Raw genomic sequence first — 26,325 nt, 5'->3', positions numbered from 1 at the left:
GGGTGATGTTTGTTAAGGGACTATACCCCCGCTGCAGCACGTTTACAATGCGTATATTTTTGCTTTCTCTACACTCATTGCATACTTGCCAAATGCTCTGTAATTATCTCTACCTGCCCCATTATCTTAGTCTCAGGCAAAGTAGACTATGCTACTTAAACATATTTTCCTCTGGATTGGAACCTCTGGGTCTTCCCACAACTTGATGATATTTTTAGGGATGAGAGAACAGAAGGAATACTCTATTCTCCTGTATTTAAGAAAACATCTTCTTGTGTCCATAAAAATACAATGAACACCCTCTGATAACTCAGATAGATCACCCTACTTTTCTTACTTGATGCCATATCTTGCCTCATGAGGTTGGATAATGAAAGAATTTACCTAAACCATCTTGGAGGAGATTATGACAATAGAATTAGCTTTCTACAGAAATTCATTTTTTTAATTTCATTTGAGGACTCTGATAGATCTTTCAGATTTATATTTTCTTATATCCAGAGAATCTAAAAATTTTAGTGCCTCCTCTTTACAAGTGAAGTGCCTCATCTAAGATTAGCTTCTTTTTTTTTTTTTTCATCTTTTCTGAATATTGTCATTCTGTGCAGTGAATCACCAGATGTTGACAGTTGTTAGTAGCACTTTGATTTTGTTGAAAATGACAGGCAAAAATTCTACCACTGAAACACCAATGCCTGAGAATTTTGTTGCAAATGGTTCTCTTCCATATATGGGCCTTCATCACCTCCTGGTGATTCCAGTAAATAGGTCATTGCTGAAATGATGGACCTGCTTATCAGGCATTAAGTTTGCTTCCACTAAATCTTAGGTGAATGACTTTACAAAAATAAGCATATATATCCTTTTTTGGCACGATCCAAAGGGGTTATGAAGGTGTGCTTTACAACCCTCCCAGTGAATGTGAACTGGCTGGTATCCATGACTGGGGAAGGAGAAAATAGTATTTATGAAGTCGCTTATCACAAAAATTCACCTGGAATCTGAACAACATGCTAATTCTGTGGTCATATAACCACTGCTGTCATGGGCACCATTATTTTCATTTGCAGTGAACCACTCCAATGCCCTATCCTGTTATATAAAATATAACAGATATTAAAAGGGAAATTGGAATTTACCAAATCCCTTCTCTTTCACGATATTGGTGGACCTATGGTTTCTTTCACTCTGCTAGTAAGATATTTTGATGAGATTGAACCACCAGAACAGTGGGGTGATTCTTACATTTCCAGGGACCCACACTAATGGGTCTGTGTATTTACATTGTGAACTGGCACTACAACTTCATTTCCTAGATGGAACTGCCCATAATACACAATGGCTAGTTTACTATTAATATTGACAACTGGCCCTGCCTTGTATCTTGATTTTCATATGGACTCAATATGAGTTACACTTACCATGTTTTTGAGTAAGAAACTAACTTCAGAGGGATCAGAATCAACTAGAATGACAATCATCTGGTTTTGTTCCCCCAGAGTACCACAGAACCTCTTTCTTAAACCCTGACCCACTTTCATAAAATTCTGACTTGCTATTCTCTGTTGGCACTGAGACCCTGACCCAGTCTTAGTGGCATTTATACCAGTTATTCTATCACATATCCTCTTTAATTCTTGTGTTTTGCTGGGACATTATAAGTTGATTTATGGAGATATTTGTAGCTTGCTTTCTGCTCCCCTCCCTCTCTTTTTTTTTAAAAATTCCTTCAGTATTTTTCCACTCTCATTAGATTTTAAGTGCTTTTGTAATCCCCCACAGTTCTATGTATAGTCAACTCTTGATTATCTGAGCTAATGGAGGGGAGCATTAGCGTGGAAGATATCAGAGGACAAATAAATTTCCCAGGGGTTTGCATCAATTTTATGAAAGCATCTGAGTCCCAGAGGCAGGCAAACTGAAATCTAAGAGAAGCTGAGAGCAGAGAGGCATTCTGAATGAAAGAGTGAGTTGTCACATTCTCACAGGGCCGTGAACTACTGCTGCAGCTGCTGGTGAAATTGTGTTTTACCCTGGCCAGACTGTCAAGAGAGGGGCTGTAAGGATCTCTGGGCAGGAATCCTTCACTAAAATCACTCTCCCTTTTGGCATCAGTGCTTGGTTTAACACAGTATCAGGACAGGACAATGGAAATGCAATAAATGGATGAAAGAAGAGTAATAGGGTGTTATTGGCAGAGAATAGCACTATATAGGCTTTATAAGGCAGGGAAGGGAAGGGTCTTACCTTAAGGGAAGTGTATATTAATTGGATAAAGGTTTTCCCTTCCCTTGGACTCCAGCTTTCAGGTCACACCTTAAACAGAGCAGATGCTTTATCAAAGTTGGAAGGAGGTGAACAAACCAGCAGGCAGAAAGAGAGAAAAAAAAAAAAAAGATTGATAAGTGAAAGAAATTTCCTGAGGAGTCTGGAAGCTCTAATTCGCAAAATGACTCTCTGTGTAATTAAATATTCTGATGGCATACCATGGCTATTTTAGGAGTAATTATCGGAAGACTCTCTGGGTATCTGGTTAGAAATGCTTTTCATTTTTTATCGTTGAAGAACAAACCTATGCAAAAGTAGGTCTATTTGGTCACATGGCAGGGGACCAAGGGAATTCACATTCTCTGAGCAGTTACTATATTCCAGGTCGGCATTTTCCTTATCTCATCTTGTTTTATTACCTACAGCAATCCTAAGAAATTATTATTATGCCCATTTGACATGTGAGGCAACAGAGTGTCATAGTTGTTAAGAATTTATCCCAAAGTTACTCAGCTAATACATATCAAATTGGACTTCAAATCAGTTGCTTTCTTTTGAAATCCCCTACTCTTTGTTCTACACTGTGCTGTTTCTTAGTAATAATAGTAACTATAATTTATTGAATGCCTGCTGTGTGAAAGCCACTCTATTTACATAATTTTTAATCTCGCCATTAACCTAGATAGGTGGGTATTAATACCTTCCTTTCAGAGTGAAGACAGAATTCAGTTTAGCCAAGCTCACTGGTAGGGTTAAGATTTGGACTGCGTCTGCTTTTGAGCGCCTTGTTTTTTTTTTTTTTTCCTAAATATCATATTTTGTTCATTTGGGCTACATAGACATCACTGTAATCAGTGCTGAAGTTTTGCCAGAGACAGTTCACTGCAATGTCATCATTTCATTAGTCTTAAGTAACATTATATTTCAACTCCAGAATGACCACCTGTGTGTCCGTGAACACCTCCATGTATACCCATACACAGGTATGTACATTCCTATCACAGGACGAAATTCAGTTTCCGAGGATGCCCATAGACTACATTTATAAGGAAAGTGTAAGGTATCACCAGCACTAACAAATCATTACTTTCTACCAGATAGTTCTATCCAGAAAGCTGTTCTAAAAATTTGCTCGTCATTCTTCCCTCAATGTGACAACCAGGCTCAGCCTCAAGGTGAAACAGAGTAATCTTTGCCATTAATGTCTGCAAACATAACGAGGCACTTTGATCCATCAATCTTCGAATTTGCAGGAGAGAAGCTGATGATGTGAGGGGACTGAAAGTCTATTTTGTATTTATTTGGGGACACTGTTGAGTTTCCTTCTCACGGGTGTCTTCAACTGCTGAGAAAGGATATATGGATTGCCTCCTGGAAAAGCTAGCCGCATAGCAAGACAGCCTCTCCACAGGAAGAAATGAGACCACTTCTTCCAGGAAGAAAGTGACCCCAAGACTTCGAGTCATATGGAAAGGAGACACATGATACAGAGCACATCTCCTTGCTCATGACAAACTGCTGGTTTGGACATCTCAGCCAGCATCCTCCAACTTCTCTTCCTCACTGTTTATGAGACAAGAATGACCCAACCATGACTTACCAGTATCTCTAGTGATTGGAGAGTAAGTTGGATGGACATTTTCTAACAGCAGGGGGAGAGAGGACTTCCAGTGGAACCCTTTCCCTTCCTAGACTCTTGTTGTAATTAATCATCCATTTATAGCTCCTCCAGGGTCTAAGTTGTGAGCCACAGAGCTGGCCAAGGTAGTATCTTTCTATTACTCCTTTGGAAATGAGATACAGCCATGGGATGCATATCCTGTAGGGCCCAGGGTTTCCTAGAAGAGACACCTGGGAAAATCTCCAGCAGAGAAAATCTCCAGATCCTGCATGATGGTCCCTCCATAGTGGTCTGTTCATAGGTCCCTCCTTCCAGAAAAGAAGAGATAAAAAAGGAAGACTAGACTACAGAGTGACTACTGCTTAAATCAGTGTAATTATTCCATGATTTGATAACTGCTTCACCCTTGCCAGCAGTGCAGTATTAGCGCTGCAGTGGGTTGAGAAAGTATGGATTTCATATTTTAGTCCTGATCATATCTACCAGTGGCCTTCTAGGTTTCCAGGTTTGAATCCTCTTGACTGTCTCTGAATATAGAGGCTGGTTCTCTGACCTTCTTTCAAGGTCACTGGGTTTTCTTTGTACTTTTATATCCTTTCAAAATTTTCTGCTTTCTTTTGGATTTTACTCCTTTTCAATTTATTTATGTGTGACAGCCTCAATCATCCAGTTATCAATTCAGTAAAATCTGTCTTGCAGAATGTCCATTTTATCATTCAAGCCTGAAATCTGTTCTGCAATCCTTTTATTTCCCTCCTGAATTGCTTTCAAAGCCCTCTGGGGAGCTGGCCTGCAAAAATAGAGAATTCTCACATTGTTTCCTTGAAAGGTGCTATATAACCACACAGCAGGATTATTGTTCCCTTTTCTCTTTCATTTTGGTCGCCCTGACTGATCTGCTCTGCATTGCAAGCTCAGTGGCCTTTTTTCATCTTAATTTTATTCACTGCTGTGGTTACTTTCTTTCGGGGACATCAGATAGGTGTTAAGTAAAAGACAGGCGTCGATGTCACAGGGAAAGTCCAGGCACCTCCCTTCCCTGGTCACTGATTTCTAACACTTTGTCTGACCATTCAGCTGAGCAAAGCTGCCGCTGCCATGAACGCTTCTCTAATGGGGCTCAATTTCCCTGGGAATTTTTGCTTTGTGCAGAGAACTAGCCTAACCCAATCAAGGCAAGCTGCAAAATTAAATTAATTTAACTCATTCATCTAGGTGTTTAATGTAATATTTTGACAGATCTGCATAAACTGAACTTCCTCAATTTGGCAGAAGGGAATAAAATTGATGGATTCAAATTCATTTCTGTTGGTGAAAAGCAGAGATTTGTAATCCATCAGCTGTTCTCCCTAATGCACAATCTCCACTGCTCATGCTGCCTTCAAGTTGGCTGTAGGTGCAAACACCTCTGTTTAAATAATAGTCACTGCCTAATAAAAATTAGCAAAAAGCCAGTTATAAGTGAACATTTGACATGAAATCAATATGTTTTAAAACAAACTGATGCTAGGAATAAAGAGGAGATTAAAAATTGTGCTATTTTTAACCAAAGAGGGGGAATTCCATATGGTTTATAGAAAAGCATTAACTATTAAGACAAAGCAATGAAAAAGCCCAATGAAGAAAGTCCTTGTGGAGGTGGGGTGGCATGTACAGATACATTCAGATGTTGACTCTGGGTATAAAATTCTGTGTCTGGGAGAATGGGTACATTTACTTCTCTCTCTTTTCTTTTTTCCCCTAGATCGTTTCCTAGGGTAATTAACTGAAATCGACCGTGACCAGAATGTTGAAACACAAAATAATTAAAAAATAAATAAAGAAATGATGAGCAGTGAAAGGCCTCCCAAATGCTTCTGAGGTGGGGGGAGGGACCAGTAAATATGGTGTTTATTTATCAAGATATACAATGATGGTTAGAATATATATATGCTGCTAGATCCATAAAAAATAAAAATCCACCGTAGTGTAATAAAAGGATATAAAAAGTGGCAAACCATTTAATTCTAAGTTTTCACAGTGTGTATGTTGATCACATTGAGTAGGGAAATAAAGCTTCTTATTTGGAGGATTCCGGTTGAGGACTATTTCTTCAACTGGAAAAGTATGTCTTCAGATGAATATATATATTTGAATAGCATTTTGGTTAGCCACATATGAAAACACACTGTAAAGATTTCTATGTTTGTTAGAAGCCTAAACATCTTAGGCATTTTGTCCTACAAAATAATTAACAGGGATCTAGTCAGTGATCCAAGCAAGAAATGCTATTTTATACAAGTTTTTTTTTTTTTTTAATTTAAAATTTTAGGAAATGGGTAATGAAAGAAATAGCTCAGAATTATAGAATTGTATGCTTCTAAGTCCCTATATTTCAGTGAAGCTAAAATTCTTTGCTTTTTTAGAAATAGAAATAGAAAATTCTTTTCTATTCATGCTTTCTTGATCTTCCCAGAAGGTATCAAGGGAAAATTTTTATTTTGTTCATGTCACTCACAACTACACTTGACAGGGATGTAAAATGCCATTGATTGTAAGATGCATCTTGATTTCAGAGAGGTTAAAATGTGTTTGTGTGTGGGTAAGTACATTTTAGAATTGATAAAATAGAGCTCCTGGAGATTAAAGTCAGTTAAGTCATTTTATAAAGAATGAACTTAAGGTCCAGAGTGCCTGAAGGTTACACAATTGTTTCATAATGAAGCATAGCCATATCCCCTGCCATCTGCTCAGCTTTTCTTATGGTGCCCTGCACCTTGCCCTGTGGCATTTTCCCCACTTACACTATACTTACTCAAAAGTTAGTAAACTTTTCAAGTACAAATAAGCAGCCCAATAAGTTATTAATAAATGCATTCACCCGCGGGTATGTATGTATACACATATAGACACATACATTACTCAGCTATTTGTCTATTCACTGATTCCTTTGCTTAAAGAATTTTCCAATGTCAACATTAAAATTGTTGTCTTGAAGGAGCTTATCATTCATTGATGGTAACAATTTTCTAGTTCTAAATTTTCCCATTCTGTTGTATTCCACCACCACATTCATTCACTTATTACATTTGTTACTCAAGATTTCACAGCATCTGCCGTGTGTCAAAAACTATGCCATATACCAGGGACACAGCATAATCCTGTGCTTCAAGTATAATTAGTTGAATGATTATGTATTTACCATCATAGTGAGTGCTATGAAGGAAAGTGAGTTCTATGAGCATGTATAATAGGGAGGGTGGTCTAATTTAGACCTCTCTGGGGAGGAGTTATTTAATCTGACATCTGAAGGGCGAAGCTGGATGGAGAGAGGGGAGGCACGCTTTCCAGGCAAAATGAATTGCAAGTGTAATTGCCTGGAGATGGGGAAACTTGTGTTTGTTAGTTGCTGGTGTGAATATGGCTCAGAGGAATCTCTGCCCATGACAGGGTTTTTGACCACAAGACTCCTACAATGAAAAGAGATGAGAAAGAAGACAAGGTATTGATTTTAAAAACATCTGGCCAAAACAACTAACTGGATGCTGAGAAAAAAATATTACTTCTGTGAACAGAGAAACAAGGATATGAATTGACTTGAAGTATTTTGTGTTGTGCTCTTTTCTTCTTGTGAGTCTCCTACCTTTAGCTCAGTGGTTTTGAATGTGTAACTCTTCACTTGAAAAAGTTAAGAGCAATGAGATCAAGAAAAATAGAGAAATAGTAAAACATCCAAGAACACTGAGATCAAGTTGCGGAAACTAGCTTTAAAATCTTCAAGGACAATCGATAAAGAAGTAGAGAAAGTAGCAAAATCTGCCTTAAACTAATAAAACTATGGAAACTAGTACTTTCAGTTTTGCCACGGAGCTTTTCTTCAATTGCATTTGGCCTACCTGAGCTTAGATTGCTTGAGGTAAAACAACCCTGGCTAGTAAAATGTGGATAGAAGGGGCCTTCTATATTGGGGGGAATGCAATACTCCTGTTGGTGGGAATGTAGATTGGTACAGCCACTATGGAGAACGGTATGGTGTTTCCTTAGAAAACTAAAGACAGAGCTCCCATAGGCCCTGCAATCTCACTCCTGAGCATATACCTGGAGAAAACCATGATCTGAAAGGACAGATGCACTCCAGTGTTCATTGCAACACACTTTACAACAGTCAAGACATGGAAGCAACCTAAATATCCACCAACAGAAGACTGGATAAAGATGTGGTACATATATACTATGGAATATTACTCACCCATTTAAAAAATGAAATAATGCCACTTGCAACAACATGGATGGACCTAGAAACTGTCATACCGAGCGAAGTAAGTAAAACAGAGAAGGCAAAATATCATATGACATCTCTTATATGTGGAATTTAAAAAGAAATGATACAAATGGATTTATGTACAGAATAGAAAGAGACTCACAGATTAGGGAGTTTGGGAGGGGCAGGTACAGAGTGCTATATTTAAAATGGATAACCAAGCACCACCCTTATGACAGAAAGTGAAGAGGAACTAAAAAGCCTCTCGATGAAAGTGAAAGAGGAGAATGAAAATTTGGCTTAAAGCTCAACATTCAGAAAACGAAGATCATGACATCTGGTCCCATCACTTCATGGGAAATAGATGGGGAAACAGTGGAAACAGACTTTATTTTTTTGGGCTCCAAAATCACTGTAGATGGTGACTGCAGCCATGAAATTAAAAGATGCTTACTCCTTGGAAGAAAAGTTATGACCAACCTAGACAGCATATTTAAAAAAGCAGAGACATTACTTTGCCAACAAAGGTTCATCTAGTCAAGGCTATGGTTTTTCCAGTGGTGTTATATGGATGTAAGAGTTGGATTGTGAAGAAAGCTGAGCATCGAAGAATTGATGCTTTTGAACTGTGGTGTTGGAGAAGACTCTTGAGAGTCCCTTGGACTGCAAGGGGATCCAACCAGTCCATTCTGAAGGAGATCAGCCCTGGGATTTCTTTGGAAGGAATGATGCTGAAGCTGAAACTCCAATACTTTGGCCACCTCATGCGAAGAGTTGACTCATTGGAAAAGACTCTGATGATTGGGGGGCAGGAGGAGAAGGGGACAACAGAGGATGAGATGGCTGGATGGCATCACTGACTTGATGGACATGAGTTTGAGTGAATTCCGGGAGTTGGTGATGGACAGGGAGGCCTGGCTTGCTGCAATTCATTGGGTCTTAAAGAGTCGGACACGAATGAGTGACTGAACTGAACTGAACAAGAACCTACCATATAGCACATGAAACTCTGATCAATGTTACACCTTGGCTTGGATGGAAGGGGAGTTGGGAGGAGATGAATACATGTGTATGTATGGCTGGGTCCCTTCACTGTTCACCTGAAACTGTCACAACATTGTCTGTTATTCAGCTATTCTTCAATACAAAATAAAAAGTTTAAAAAAATAAAGCGTTCATCTCTAAACACTTACGGAGTACTAAAAATAAGTTGGATTTGGACTGTCCAAAATTGGAGCCACTAACCACATGAAACTATTGGCACTTATCTGAGTTTAGATGTGTAAAAAAGGTAAAATTTACACCAGATTTCAAAGGCAGTTTTTTAAAAAAAGGAATGTAAAATAAAATATCTTAATCCTTGTTAAAATTGATTTATATTGAAATAATATTTTGGATATATTGGGTGAAATAATAAATATTATTAAAGTCAATTTCTTCTACTTCTTTATACCTTTTTTCATGTGCTTACAAGAAAATTTTAAATGACTTGTGTGTCTTCATACCATTTTTACTGGGCAGTGCTGATCTACTTTATGGTTGATGAGGTGTCCATAATACAAAGCCCCTGCTCTTCAGATGCACACTTTCCTCTAGTGAAGACAAACAATAGCCTAAAACCAAAGAAATAATGTTGCTGCTGCTGCTGCTAAGTCTCTTCATTCGTGTCCGACTCTGTGTGACCCCATAGACGGCAGCCCACCAGGCTCCCCCGTCCCTGGGACTCTCCAGGCAAGAACACTGGAGTGGGTTGCCATTTCCTTCTCCAATGCATGAAAGTGAAGTCGCTCAGTCGTGTCTGAATCTTAGCGACCCCATGAACAGCAGCCTACCAGGCTGCTCCATCCATGGGATTTTCCAGGCAAGAGTACTGGAGTGGGGTGCCACTGCCTTCTCTAGGTGCTATTAAAAAATGATAAAGCACCTTCAGAGTGTGGAGGGGTTTGGGTGACATTTTGAATAGTTGATTCAGGCTACATCTCTCTGATTCGAGCAGAGACATAAACACCGAGAGGCAGAGAGTCCACCAGATATGAGAAAAGAACACTTCAAGTTGAGAGGAAGACCAAAAAATGAAGAAACACTAAAATGCGAGGATGTTCAATGTAGATTGAATGCAGCGAGGAAGAAAGGAGGTTAAGAGTTAAGTTTGGAAAAGCAACAGTAGCCAGATTACAAAAACCTTTGTAGGACTTTCTTGTTAGTCCTGTGGTTAAGACTGTGCTCCCAATGCAGGGGGCACAGGTTTGATCCCTGGTCAGGGAACTAAGATCCTGAAGGCTGTACGACTTGGCCAAAAAGTAAAAATTAAAAAGAAGAAGAAGAACAGCAACAAAATCCTTTGTAGTCCAGAGATAGGATTTGGGGAACTTATACTGAATGAAATGATGTAGTATGTGGTCAGATGCTCAGTCATGTCTGACTTTTTGTGATCCCCTGGAATGTAGCCCATCAGGCTCCTCTATCCCATGAAATTTTCCAGGTGAGAGTACTGAAGTGAGTTGCCATTTCCTGCTGCAGGGGTTCTGTAAGAACCTAAGGATTGAACTCGCATCTCTTATGTCTCCTGTATTGGCAGGCAGATTCTTTACCACTGAACCACCTGGGAAGCCTGAAATTGTATAGTAGATTGAATGCAAAGCTGTAGTAATCATTCCCTTCCATATGTCTATGTAGTGTCACTGTGTAACTCTTCGTCATAATGAATCTAAATGGAATTTTTACTTAAATGAATAGAATGGAGCAATAGAATGACGAATAGAATACAGCAAAGTTACATTGTATCATTTCTGATTTCATTACTTAGGTGTTAGAAATGCTGGACTGGATGAAGCAGAAGCTGGAATCAAGATTACCAGGAGAAATATCAATAACCTCAGATATGCAGATGACACGACACTTAAAACAGAAAGTGAAGAAGAAATAAAGAGCCTCTTGATGAAAGTGAAAGAGGAGAGTGAAAAAGTTGGCTTAAAACTCAACATTCAGAAAACGAAGATCATAGCATCCAGTCCCATCACTTCATGGGAAATAGATGGGGAAACAATGGAAACAGTGAGAGACTTTACTTTTTTGGGCTCCCAAATCACTGCAGATGGTGACTACACCCATGAAATTAAAAGATGCTTGCTCCTTGTAAGAAAAGTTATGACCAACCTAGACAGCATATTTAAAAAAGCAGAGACATTGCTTTCCCAACAAAGGTCCATCTAGTCAAAGCTATGGTTTTTCCAGTGGTCATGTATAGATGTGAGAGTTGGACTACAGAGAAAGCTGAGCACCAAAGAACAGGTGTTTTTGAACTGTGGTGTTGGAGAAGACCCTTGAGAGTCCCTTGGACTGCAAGGAGATCCAACCAGTCCATCCTAAAGGAGATCAGTCCTGGGTATTCATTGGAAGGACTGATGTTGAAGCTGAAACACCAATACTTTGGCTACCTGATGGGAAGAACTGACTCATTTGAAAAGACCCTGATGCTTGGCAAGATTGAAGGTGGGAGGAGAAGGAGACCTCAGAGGATGAGATGGTTGGATGGCACCACTGATTCAGTGAATATGAGTTTGAGTAAACTCCATGAGTTGGTGATGGATAGGGAAACCTAGTGCACTGCAGTCCATGGGGTCGCAAAGCATCGGACACATTGTGAGACTGAACTGAACTGAGTAGGCCTAACATAGTTCTGCTGTCTTTGAACATTGCCAGCTGCCATCACAAGCCCAGATTAATGCCTAAAGGATGAGAAATCATGTGGAGCAGAAGTCTGTCTACTCATTCTTCCCAGTCAAAGCTCCAGAGATATTGGTAGCCTGGTTGGGATGAGCTGAACTGTGCACAGGTCAGGAGAACTCACTTCAGTTGACTGCAGATTTTTAAAGTTGCAATAAATGGCTGTTATTTTAAGCCACTAAGTTTTAAAGTGCTCTTTAATGCAAGTAAAGAGTACTAATGGAGATGCAGAGTTTTTAGTTCTATGAAATGAACTATATGTTTAGAGGTGATAAAAAGTGATTCAGTTTGAATATACATTTGAGATTAGAGCCAAAAGCATTTTCTAATGGAATGAATGTGAGGTGCAAAAGAAATAGAGAAGACAAGAATGACTCTAATGTCTTAGCCATAGCAACTGAAAGAATGGTGTTGTCATTGCTCAGATGGGAAAACTGGGAGGAATAGCTCTTTAGGGAGGGAGAGTTATGAGCCCAGTTTTACACATATTAAATTAGAGATGTTTGTTAGTCGCCCAAGCTGAAATGTTAAATAGGCAATTGGTTAAAGAGTTTAGGAGAGAAAGCTGGGCAGGATTCTTAAATGTTGGAATAGCTGTACCATTATAAGTGGCATTTGAAGTCATAGGAGTCGAGAAGATTACTTACAGGGACTGAAGGGAAGCAAACCAAATATTGAGCCTTGGTTAAATATTGCTTGCAGTTTGGGAATATGAAGGACATCTTGCATAGGATACTGACCATGTGGGTTCAGTTAGAGATGCAGAGACAGCAAGGAGAAGCAAAGTGAACCCAGTATCAGGAAAGACTCATCAACTGTATCAATAGCTGCTTAGGGGTCAAGCTGACAAATGAGAAGTGAGCATTGCATTGAGCAATCTGAGAGATATTTGTTGAGTTTGATAAGCCCACCTCCCATGGCATGATGAAAAAAAAGCCTAGTTGAAGTGGTCTCAGGAGGAGAAAGAAGGAAGCATGGAGGATGACAGGACAGAGTGTGTAAAAGTAGATCCAGAATGGCTTTCATGGAATTAACTAATTTCAAAGGTTATCAATTTAAGTTATGCCTTATGGCTAATAAGTCACACCAAAGGCAATATATTTTGCATTATATTTAACTGGGTTAATGAAGTTGTTTTAAGTATATTCCTTTAAAAAATATTTATTTTCTCCTATTTTTGGCCGTGCTCGGTCTTCATTGCTGTAGGGGCCTTATCTAGCTTTAGTAAATGGGAGCTACTCTTTAGCTGTGGTGCATGGGCTTCTCACTGAGGCGGCTTCTCTGGTTGCAGAGCACAGACTCTAGAATGTGCAGCCCTCAGTGGTTGTGGCTCCCAGGTTTAGAGCACAGGCTCAACAGTCGCGGGGCACAGGCTTAGTTGTCCTGTGGCACATGGGATCTTCCCGGTCAGGGATCGAACCCACATCTCCCGCATTGGCAGGTGGATTCTTTACCACCTGAGTCACCAAGGAAGCCTTAAATATATTCTAGAAAGAGAAAATACAGCTTATGTGACACATTTAAAAAGCAAAATAAGTAAATACAGAAAAAAAGAAGCTTGGTAAGAAAGAAAGAGAAAGAAAGAAGGAAAGAAAATTTGCTGTAATTGGAACAGAGAAATGAGACCCAAACTAGAACGGAGGTGGGATTAAGAGACTTTTATTTTGTTTATTTAAAAAACGATATGAATTTTTACAGTTTGTTAAAATGCTCATAAAAATGATCTAGAGGTAAAAATTGATGGTAAACAAATGGGAAGAGAATAGAGGGAACACAGTCCTTGGCTAGTGAGATTAAACGGAGACCAGAGTGCTGCCAGTTCTCAGGGATGCAGGAGGCAGGAGGCAGAGCAGGGAGCTCACCTCTAAGAAGGTGGGAGACACTGCTGGAGAAATATGGGATTTCTCTTCTGATTTCTTCTCTTGCTCCAGTGAAACCAGAAGTTTGAAGACTAGGGGCAGGATTAAATATTGGAAGAAAAGAAGATAAATGGTCTAGAAGAATAAAAGTGAGCAGATTAGGAAAATTTAGTAGAACTACCAAAGAGCTTAAGGTTCTTCCTTAAGATTCATAAGCAAACACTGAAGCTGAAACCATTCTGCTGGGTGGTATGGAGAGTTGGCTTTACCCAGGATTGTGACTTAACAAAGGAGTGTCACAACAGAATTGAGAGCATTTGGTGGGTCATAGAATGTAATGTGACTAGACCCAGAAGCAGAAAGGACATGAGAGATACGATAAAAGGAGTAAAGATGATGGAATTACAGGATTTGAGATCCCAATTTGATGATTCTTTTTTTCCAAAATTAGAATATCAGAGAAGTAACCTGGACACACACGAGGTAGTATTTGGAGAGTCTTGTGCTTGAAACCAAGATGTCTCTGCAAAGTGATATTTTTGACAAACAAGGTCTAGGGCACTGGTTTTCAATAGGAATAATACTATACCCTAAAGATTTTTTGGAAAAATTGTGGGCAATTTTTATTGTCACAATGATTTGAGGTGTGGCAGGAATTTGGAGGCAGCACCAAAAAGGTACCAAGAGAATTTCATGAAGAGAGGAGCCTGGTGGGCTATAGCCCATGGGGTCAAAAAGAGTCAGACACAACTGAGAGACTAATACTTTCACAAGAAATCTAGATGCTTCAGTGCTAAGAACAATACATTACATCTACATTCATTGGCTAGTGGTTGTTGCATTCACAGTAATTCTGACTCTTTTAATATATTCATTTAACTCAGTTAAAGGTATTAAATATCAGTTTGAAATTAGATATTATAGATTGGTCTGCAAATGAACCAATGTTCACTTTGTTCACACATCGTTTTCCAATGAAGCAATCAGCCTGTTAAAATAGAACCAGAATTTTTTTAAATGTTGACAGAGTTAGCAGGCATATATTATATTTTCAAGATTAAAGAAAAAGTTTGAAAAAATTAACATGTCTCTGGAATGATTTTAAAATACTTTTAATAAAAGTATAATTTTCTGCTTGCTTCATACATGTGAATACATGATTACAAATGGTACGCTCATAGTAGTGAGGAAAAATTAATTTTACTAGCTATGCAAAATGTTTTTGGTATGCTGACCAAAGAAATCCAAGTGAAATATTTTTTCTCTTCCACTGAGTAAGGTGGAATAATTTGACGAATAATTGATGAGATGGCAAAATATGTCAAAAATTAGCTGTGAGTAGAACTGTAGTCAAAATGAATTTTTATTACAAGTGGGTGAAATAAGTCCTCTGAATAATGAGGCTTTACTGCCTGCATTTAAAAGGTTCATGTGGAATGAAAAATTCATAGATGAAACATTATTTTAAAAATTACTGATAATAAATATGAAGGGCTTGTCCATATTTGAAATCTCTAAAAATCATTTTATGAAAAAGGATAATTCTGGTTTTGGGGTCATTGCCTGTGCTACAGATGGCACTGCCAGCCATTGGCTGTTGGCGATATCGGTTTATGGCTAACTTTAAAAATCGCACCAGGTGCTTTAGCAATTCACTGCATTATTCATGAACAACATGCAGTCCCTGAGAATATTTATGAAAGACTCTACAAATCAATAAATGTTTTTAACAGAACTAATAACACAATTAATAATAAATCATTGAGTCATTGATTACTCCACACAGAATGTACTCTAAGATGTTTGAACACCTTATCCAAGACACAAAAGTAAGATAGTACTCAAAGAGTAGACTTGAAAGCAGATCCTATTTACTGTTAAATTCTGTTTCGGTTTTAAACTTCAACCACCACAAAAATAAAGTTTGTGATTGATATGTTGAATGGATATGTGAATGGATGGGACATATTTTTAACGTATACTTGGTCACAATAAGCTGTACCAGAACTAGATCAATTTCTTTAACATGAAGTAAATAATCAGGGGATTCATCAAGTAGCATTGAAACATGTATATTACCATGTGTAAAACAGAGAGTCAGTGGGAATTTGGGGGAACACAAATCCTGTGCTCTGTGACTACCTTTGAGGGATGGGATGGTGTGGGAGGTGAGAGGGAGGTTCAAGAGTGAAGAAACCTGTGTGTACCTATGGCCAATTCATGTTGATATATGGCAGAAATCAACACAATATTTTTAAAAAATTATTTTCCAATTAAAAATAAAACAGAATTAAAAAACTCACTCTGCTACTGAGAATTTTCAAAGTGTCTGTGTTTGCAACAATTTAGAGATTATTAATTGGGAATAGATTACTCTCATTTTTGCTAATAAATAAGATATGATGTTTAGATTTAAAAATCTGAATGAATTATATAATGCCAAATTAGGTGTTTAATCCATTTGAAATGATTGTGGAACATGTTAGCCAAGATACAGAAAAGCAGTTAATTGGGCTAAAACAATTTTTAGACCAAAGCACAATTTAATTAGTCTAAATGAAAGGATTTGGATCCATTTAAAACTTTCATGTCCACATCTTTAAAAATAAATTAAATTACTGTTAGTTTTTTCTTCTACTTAACTACATACAAATTTGAAGAGATTCCAGCTTAGTAGTACAGTTTCAGCAAAAGCAGAACTATTTGGAAAAATGTGAGAGGTGTAGTAAAATTCTTTTTAAAACATACAACCAACTACTATGTAATTAATTGGATCACACTACTGAAAGTTATTTTAAGACCATTTATATTTTAAAATGTTTTTAGCACACTTTAAAGAAATCTATGACACTAAAAGTATATATTGAATTTATTTAGATTACTTATAAGATTTTTTTCAGTCTTATTCTGAAACTGTCCCTAGAAAAAATCTGCATAATTTCTGTACAGCTTCTTTCATTACTTGTCCATCTTCAATTACCCCTTTGCCTTGGGAAGGGTACTATCTCAGAGAATTCTTGAATGACAAAGACTAAATGCATTTTTGCTAATGTGGTTGGCTCTAAGATGAGAAGTATGTTTCCAGTGGCACTTCATTGCCCCCACTATCTCATTCCATAACATGGTGAATTGCTTTGAAAGTACATTTGCAAATAGTTTATTCACAAGAATATCACATTCTCACTTTTGGTCAATACTGATAGACTGTAATTTACGTTGGCACATTATCTATACTAAAATTAAGTTGTTCCCCCGCCCATTTCCTATTTCCCACATTTCCCTGTGATCTTATACAGATAAGACTGATCTTTAACTAGCTTAGAGTCCATCTTTACCTTTGCTTTTCCATTTTGCTGAACTTCTTGTATGGGATGACTTCTCATATTGCTCTCCTTGATTCTAACTTCAGTTCAGCTCAGTTGCTCACTCGTGTCTAACTCTCTGCGACCCTGTGGATGCAGCACACCAGGCCTCCCTGTCCATCACCAACTCCCGGAGTTTACTCAAACTCATGTCCATTGAGTTGTTGATGCGATCCAACCATCTCATCCTCTGTCATCCCCTTCTCCTCCTTCCTTCAATCTTGCCCAGCATCACAGTCTTTTCAAATGAGTCAGTTCTTCCCATCAGGTGGCCAAAGTATTGGAGTTTTGGCCTCAGCATCAGTCTTTCCAACAAATTTTCAGGACTGATTTCCTTTAGGATGTACTGGTTGAATCTCCTTGCAGTCCAAGAAACTCTCAAGAGTCTTCTCCAACACCACAGTTCAAAAGCATCAATTCTTCGGGCTCAGCTTTCTTTGTAGTCCAACTCTCATATCCATACATGACTACTGGAAAAACCGTGGCCTTGACTAGACAGACCTTTGTTGGCAAAGTAACGTCTCTGCTTTTTAATAAGCTGTTTAGATTGGTCATAACTTTACTCATTAAGTTGATCGTAACTTACTCATCATAATTAAGCAGAGTGTATACATAGGAATATCAGATAGTTATGAAAGCATACTCACAAATATTTCATTCTTCTAAATGTATTTACATTTATTTTAAAATTAGAGTTGAAGATAGAGTGTATTACTTGGAAGGTAAGGTGGTCTCCAAAAATATTTGTTTTCAAAAAGAGGGCGGTGGGTTTGAAATTATGGGTATGGCCATAATAGTGCAGCAGTTGCTAGGAGTTGGATATATGTTAACTTTGCTAATTCTGATACATAGATCTGTAATCCATAGTAGATCTATAATACAATGCAGACTTTGTGTATTAGGTTCAGTATTAATCACATTTTATGTACCACATTATATCTATATCTATCTATCTATCTATCTATCTATATATATATTTAACAATTTGCTCTCCTAAATGAAAAGATCAAAGAACTTGAGGTGAGTAAATTGTTAGAGAGTTGTTACCCATGCTCTTCCGTTCCCACTAATTTGGTTAGAGATAGCCAATACAAAAAATCCTATAAACATGTCTGAGGACTGAAACTCAATCCTTAACCATTACACATTTTCAGGATTCACCTTAAATTAAGTTTTAAGCTATCATTAGCAATATAAAGCTATTCTCAGATTTCTTGTATAGTCTCTTGTTTTTATGGCCTTTTTCTACTTTGATCCTTTGCCTAATTTCATTCAGAGTTAGAAAATATGGTAATTTTGAACAACTCCTTGGTAATTCTGCAAATGAAAAGGAAGTTAAAGAAAGGCAGATTTTTAAAAAAACGAATCAATTTGATTCCAAAGCTGGTATTAACATATTTTAATGCAGAGAAAAGAGCAAGATGAATCTTAAGGTTATAAGAGGTCCGTCAAATTGACCTACATGAGCTCCCAGAAGTTACACGTTTCCTAAGGCCAAGGAACTGTTTCATGACCTTGAAGGGTATATTAGTATTTCTATTTAAGTCATTACATTTTCAAACATTGGAACTGCTCAGATTTGGTTCACTGCACAAACCAATCACTTAGAATGTTAAAGAGCATGACTTTGGTCTCCTGGAGACAGCTCTTCTGTAATTGAGCTCTCGTTTGCATGGCCTGTCTACCTTCCCTGTTAATTTTTTTCCTTAGTTTTTTTTTTTTTTTCTTGTCAGCCTACATTATGAATGCAACTGATAGAACAAACACCAACACCTAACACTGGAAATTGTCTCCTCAGAACTCATTTGAAACACATGCTGAGGTTCTCAAACGGCAAGGTTTATAAAATGTCAGAGCATTTTAGAGTTGAAAGTGATTGTTGGATGCATATTACAATCACACAGGGAGCTTAAGAAAATAATGCTTCAGCCCCAACTTCAGAAATTCTGATTCAACTTGTCTGGGGAAGGTTGGTGGCATCTATATTTTTTAAAAAAAGCTTTCCAACTAATTTTAATGTGCAGCCAATTTGAGAACCACTGGGCTAGTCCCTTTTAATCAGATAAAAAAAGAAATCCACAAAGGATTTGGGATGTCAAAGGTCACACAACTAGACATCAGTAAAGCTGAGACTAAAATCAGATTTCCTGACACTTAGTACGGTGTCTTTATACTGTTTGAAAATTGTTCTTTGAGAGGTGTTCTTACACAAAAACTTCAGACCTAAATCTGACACATACTTCATATGTGGATCTATATACAGCTTATATGCCCTACTCTAAGGAACCAATTTCATCTGATATAATACAATGAATTAATACTCTATTTTCCATGAAAAGGGGAGGAAATTATGTTTGAGGCTGATTTATAATGTTTAAGTATGGTGGTACTCAAATAATCTCCACCCTTGAAGAGAGTTTACAGAAAAGCAATATAATCTGCACTACAGCTCAATCCGTTTGAAGCCTGGGACATGGCAAAAATATCTTGCTAAGAAATCATACCAAATTTTCAACTGTATTATTCACAACACATCATTATTGTTGATTGTTCAGTGGAAAATGGCCTCACAATTGCAATGAATCATCTGCTTTCAAAGTGACAGAATTTACAGTTACAACAAAAAAAAACATAACAAGGAAATAGTTTAAGGGTTGACATTTAGCCTTTGTTTACAGTATTCTTTTAATATTGATGTTGATCTTTCAAGCTCCAGAGCCCAAATGGACAGTCTTAACAATGGCAGTTGAAAATTATGCTTATCTTTAAATTTTGTTTTCTTGTTTGTGTCCATATCACTGCAAGCACAGGGTACAGTGTTCTGTGTGTTTTATGTTTTCTTTAATGATGCTCTGGCCAAAGAAAGGGTACATTTACTCTCTGAAATGCACATGTCTAATGTAGAATTATGCATGGAATTATTGCACCTTGGCATGTCTTCCTGTTTTCTTTCAATAAAATATTTCACTTGAACCTACCCTTCCTTAATCATATGGAAAAAAAATGGGTTAGTTGAACTATCTTGAAATTGGCAAATGTTTAGTTTGCTGAACCACAAAAGTATGCTCGGTTTGAATGTTTGTTGCATTATTATGTCTTTTTAGAATCTGGCAAACTTGTGAATACAGAAAAGAGCAAACTGGAAAAAAACAAACTTAAATGACTTTATCTCCAGGTGATAAAACTTCATGAATAGTTGAAAGGAGAAGGACGTAAGGATGAAAAGGTTAATGATTAAATTTTATATAAATGACTATGCAGACATTTCTAAAGCTCGTGATTATGTTTTAAATATGACTAATGAAAAAAAAAAAGCTCAGTTTATTAAAAGCTCAGTTGAATGCTGTGGATTTGAATATCATGCCTATACTTATAGTAAGATATTGAAAATTAATAAGAAATTAAATATCATGGGCCTTTAAATTGATTTCTTTTTAAAAGATGCTAGAGGATAGAAAGGAAATAGATGCCTTTCTTGAAAGGTAGCATTTGAAATATCCAGTCCAGGATGCTAGAAGGAGCACTTATGAATAAAAGAATTATAGCTTGGGATTGGAATATATACATGTATATATGCATATATATATAAATATATAAATCAGCAACAATCATTTGTTATGGATTATTTGATTTAAAATAGTGACATGAGAAAAAAATGTATCATTTCATTCAACATGAAGGAAAAGATTTAGCTTTTTGGAAATGGACTGAGTATCTTGTCATAGGGGATTCTATGAAGAGTTTATTTGATTGGAACTAAGAAGAGGTTTGAAGGTCACCTCATCCAACCAACCAACCAAAGCTTGACACTGGTGCTATTTAAACAGAAATTCTTTCATGCACATTGAATAAATTACCTTGATGTATTTTATATTTTGTGATTAGAATAAATATAGACAAAATTATTTGAAAGCATAACTTACTCTTCTGGGCTTTCTATTATTAAAGTTCTCAGATTCTCTTATCTTTTAGATTTGAAGTATAGAAGAAAATCTAATATGAACTCCTCTCTTCTAGACTGTAAATTCCTCAAAGGCCAAGACCAGGTTTTATTTCTTTTTATATTCTCCATTGTTCTGAGCACTTAGCATAAGATAGGTTCTCAGTACACATTTGTTTAATGAATGAGAGGATGAATAATAAATACATGATTAATACTGCTTTTCCTTCAAAATAGTATGTACAGATTGTATTTGTACATTTTCATTTGTATTTTTCTCCTTCATTTTTCTGCTTCCTCCACTCCCATTCAGATTCAAAGGCTGCCCAACACAAGGTAATTGGTATGTATAAATTCATGACTGTTTTCTGCAACTTCAGACTGGGGAAGAAGGAGGAGAGAGAAAAGAAAAAGCGTGATCACCTATACAACTTAGAAGGGAGTTGAGACCTTCCCTCACTACCTCTTCCAGCAGCCATTCAGATATTCTAAACCCATTCTTTCTTCCATGGGTGGTTTTTAAATTGGTGTTTCTGTAGGGGCACATGGGCTAATCCTTCCTAATCTGCCATCTTGCCAGTATCAGGCTCTCAAGTTAACTTCTTACAAACTCACACTTCTTACATTGTACATACCAGAAAAACAGAAGACTACTAGCTGCTCTTGGAAAATCTGACAAAGTTGCAAGATCTGTTCTTGTTCCATTTCTAGATGCTTTGTTTTCTTCCTTTACATCCACTCATGCCAGAAATCTATTATATATCTTTAAAAACCTGACTTTGTATATAATACTTATTAATGCTAGCAATAACCATAATCATGGGAATAACATATTCTTACAGAAAATAATAATTTACAAAACATTTTCCCATAAATCATTGTTGGTTGTATCATTTCCAATGTGTACTTGAATACAAGCTTCATGAGGGCTGGGGACTTTTATTTCTGTTGTTCGGTGAATATCTGGTGCCTAGAAGAATGTATAGCATATAGCAGGACTCAATAAATCTTTGTTGAATGAATGAAGAAAATGGTGAATTTAAAAGTTTAGTGAATCGGTTAAGGATGGGGAACACATGTATACCTGTGGCGGATTCATTTCGATATTTGGCAAAAGTAATACAATATTGTAAAGTTTAAAAATGAAATAAAATTTTAAAAAAAGTCAATAAACAGGCCAGGTTGGTAGAAAAAAAAATAAATAAAAGTTTAGTGAATCGTATATTGATATATATATGTGGATCTGAAAAACTTGGTATAAACGAACTTATTTACAAAGCAGAAACAGAGACCCCCTGATAGCGCGGTTTGTAAAGAATCTGCCTGCAATGCAGGAGACCCTGGTTCGATTCTTGGGTTGGGAAGATCCCCTGGAGAAGGGAAAGGCTACCCACTCCAGTATCCGGGCCTGGAGAACTCCATGGACCATACAGTCCATGGTTGACAAACAGTCGCACACACTGAGCTACTTTCACTTCACTTCAATAGAGACACAGACATAGACGACAAGTATATGGATGCCAAGGGGGCAGAGGGGAGTGAGATGAGTGGGGAGATTGGGGTGACATATATACACAACTATGTGTAAACTAGGTAACTAATGAGAACTTGCTTTATGGCACAGGGAACTCTATTCAATGCTCTGTAGTGACCTAAACCGGAAGGAAATATAAAAAAAGAGAGGAGCTGTATGTATATGTATAGCTGACTCGCTTGCTGTACAGCAAAAGCTAATGTCGCATTATAAATGATACTTCGATAATTTTTTTTTAAAGTTTAGTGATTGTTCACGGATATACCATGCATATACCATATATAGCATACACCATACATACTGTGTGAGTTCCCAGCCGTGTCTGACTGCGACCCCGTGGACTGTAGCCTGCCAGCCTCCTCTGTTCATGAGATTCTCCAAGCAAGAATCCTGGAGTGGGTTGCCATTTGCTCCTCCAGGAGATCTTCTCAACCCAGACTCAGGGATAGAACCCTGTCTCCTGCATCTCCTGAGTCTCCTACATTGGCAGGTGGATTTTTTTTTTTTTTTAACCACTATGCCACCAGGGACATCTAGTTAATAAATAAAAAGAGTTGTAGTATGTTTCTTTGTGTCCTCAACTAGTTATGGCTGAGGAATATAAATTCTAGTAAAAATATATTACTTACTACATACAAATAATACATATTAAAGTTTCTTTATATGAGTTAATGTGTCTTCTCTCTCCTGCTTACAGACTTATTCTTCAGGTGGTTTATATTTTTTTAAAAAGTATTAAATATCAAGTTAACAAGTGATTCTGGGACCAAGACTAAAGCTTTCTGTGACGGGTGACAAGTTCTATCCTCTGTTCTCATTTCTCTTCTGAGGAACAAAAAGGCAAAACTGGAAAATGATTAAGATATTCCTGGATGTTATATAAATTATGTCAGGCAACTGCTAGTGGTGAACAAATTTCAGAGTAAAATCATAATTTGGGGAAGATTCTTTGAAATAAATAATGTTAGTTTTAAGTAAATAAAATTAGAATTTCAAAAGAAAAATGGCATAATGAACCTATTCAACTAGGGCTGGTAAAAAATATGTCAATACTATTTCCTCTACTTCTGGTTGTTTACCATAAAACAGTGTTATTAGACAAAACACACACAGACAAACTCATTGAAAGTGGAACACACCCATGGGACTGTGTAATGATATGCCTTCTAGCTTCTGATTTCAGCCTGCTTGATGGAACTGACATTTTAAGAGTACCATGTGATGACTGGATTATTCTATACGTTTGGTAACAGTCTGTGCAGACACTTACCAATCAGTCTGTAAAATCAATTCGAACAAGTAAACACTTTTACTATGACTAGGAGCTCTGCAAATTTCCCTACTTGATCTCAGTTGTTTCTACCAGAATTTAGTTTAGCTGAAAAATCAGCTTTATATTAAACCAGGGGCTTTGTAACTGTTTTATTATCAAGCATTTACGTAGCATTTTATGGCCTGTAATGTATTTTCCAGCCCTGGACCAGGTTTTTCTACCCAGTCTTTTTGGGCGGGAACCATAATGTCATCCTTCTCATTTTTACAAACTGCAGAGAGGAGGCTATTGCAAGGGTGAGTGACTATCAAAAGGTCAGATGATAGTTAATAGTCGAAAAGATATCAGAGGTCATGATCTTTGAATTTCCAGTTTATTTCCTGCTATACTGATTCTTTTCTGGCCCTTTGCTGTTTTGTCTGTGACGGATTTCTGAAGCTCAAAAAGGATGAATTTTCTTAAGTGATAAAATATAACATATGTAAGAAAGTAGCATAATAGTATGTTTTACTGTGAACTTTCAAAGTAAATATTAATACATGTTTAGTACAGAAAACATTTTTATATCCAAATATATTGAAACTGCTTATGCATTCTTAAATTTGAATGGTGAAGATAAACTTGTTTAAAAAACTCAAGGAGGCTTGTGATATGAAAGCTGTTAGATTGGTTACCTGGTTAGATTCATAAAATACATTTGGGGGGAAAAGATGCAAATCTGAGTAAAATTTCATGATCTCACCTTACATAAACAAAAAAGAAAAAAATGTCAAAAACAGACAAAGCTAGTAAAAGAACTGATGGAAGCTTAAGCAATGTGGATTTACTATTTGTCAAATAGTGGTGTTGAGCTAGAAATTATAAAGTTCTCTGGAATTAAGAATAGAATATAAGGGGATATTTGAAATCCTCCTTTTCAAATGCTGATGTCTTAAAACACAGTCTGGTTAAAATCATAGTCTCTTAAATACTTTCATGGTTCAGATGCTTCTTAAAGGCATTTTCTCACAAAAGAAAGTGCTGGCTTTATTATCAGTTTGCTATTAAGTTGGAAGGCTTGTATTTGCATGAAATTCTTTCTCAGGAAAATGTTAATAGGAAATAGAATGTAAATAAGAGGTGGAAGCCGCTCCAGATATTTTTCTGTGGTTCTCCTTGATAGGAAAATCTTATGTACATATTCAGTGGATGAGCCTCACTTGCTCTGGGGCTCACTATTCAACTAATTAATGTCATTCAAGCATTATATGCCTTTGCATTGGCATTTGATCGAATTTCAAATCCTCTATTTGAATGAATAGCACCTTGAGAAGAATTCATTTTTGTATTTTATTTAGCCTAGGCTGTGTTTACATTTAATCTCCATTTACTTTAAATCCATTTTTTACTACTCTTTTGGAACAAGGCAAAGCCTCCCTGGCTGTGGCAAAGTCTATACCTTAGTTTGCTACTTATTTTATATATGTTTTGTGTGTGCACACATGTGTGAGTGTAATAATTAATACAAATGAAGAAACTGACAGCAAAAAAGTGCTCTGTTACCCAAAGACACTGAAACCTGTAAAGAAAATAAAATATAATAACTTTGTTCACATTCAGTTCATGCTACTATAATAATTAAGAGTCATAGGGCATGGAGAAAGCAATGGCAACGCACTCCAGTACTCTTGCCTGGAAATTCCCATAGTCAGAGGAGCCTGGTAGGCTGCAGTCCATGAGTCACGAAGAGTCGGACGCAACTAAGCGACTTCACTTTCACTTCTCACTTTCATGCATTGGAGAAGGAAATGGCAACCCACTCCAGTGTTCTTGCCTGGAGAATCCCAGGGACTGGGGAGCCTGGTGGGCTGCTGTCTATGGGGTCGCACAGAGTCGGACACGACTGAAGCGACTTAGCAGAAGCAGCAGCACATTTAAGGAGCCGTGGCTTCGAGGGTGCAGGAGGGCCTAGAGGAGCTATCCCACGTTGAAGGTCAGGAAGGGCAGCAGTGAGGAAGGAGCAATGGCTGCACTTTGCTGGAGCAGCCGTGAAGAGGTACCCCACGCCCAAGGTACGAGAAACCCAAGAAAGACGGTAGGTGTTGCAAGAGGGCATCAGAGGACAAATACACTGAAACCATACTCACAGAAAACTAGTCAATCTAATCACACTAGGACCACAGCCTTGTCTAACTCAATGAAACTAAGCCATGCCCGTGGGGCAACCCAAGACAGGCGGGTCATGGTGGAGAGATCTGACAGAATGTGGTCCACTGGAGAAGCGAATGGCAAACCACTTCAATATTCTTGCCTTGAGAACCCCATGAACAGTATGAAAAGGCAAAATGATAGGATACTGAAAGAGGAACTCCCCAGGTCAGTAGGTGCCCACTGTGCTACTGGAGATCAGCAGAGAAATAACTCCAGAAAGAATGAAGGGATGGAGCCAAAGCAAAAACAATACCCAGCTGTGGATGTGACTGCAGGGCATGGATGGGCTTCCCAGGTGGTGCTAGAAGATCC

At 37.5% G+C, this 26,325-nt stretch overlaps 1 long non-coding RNA gene across 2 annotated transcripts in view; it reads right to left on the bottom strand.

Annotated features, from left to right (window-relative positions):
• LOC139184921 (uncharacterized) overlaps nucleotides 1-26,325 on the bottom strand; it is a 318,414-nt gene that overhangs the window by 25,734 nt on the left and 266,355 nt on the right. For both annotated transcript variants that reach the window (XR_011568459.1, XR_011568460.1), the window contains exon 9: nucleotides 2,248-2,333. This is a non-coding gene — a long non-coding RNA (uncharacterized lncRNA). The remainder of the gene's footprint in view (nucleotides 1-2,247; nucleotides 2,334-26,325) is intronic.

Source organism: Bos indicus, chromosome 9 (genome assembly GCF_029378745.1).
Source record: "Bos indicus isolate NIAB-ARS_2022 breed Sahiwal x Tharparkar chromosome 9, NIAB-ARS_B.indTharparkar_mat_pri_1.0, whole genome shotgun sequence".
NCBI classification, from domain to species: domain Eukaryota; kingdom Metazoa; phylum Chordata; class Mammalia; order Artiodactyla; family Bovidae; genus Bos; species Bos indicus.
Note: the sequence above shows the minus strand (reverse complement) of the source record. Positions and strands in the feature narration are given on the sequence as shown.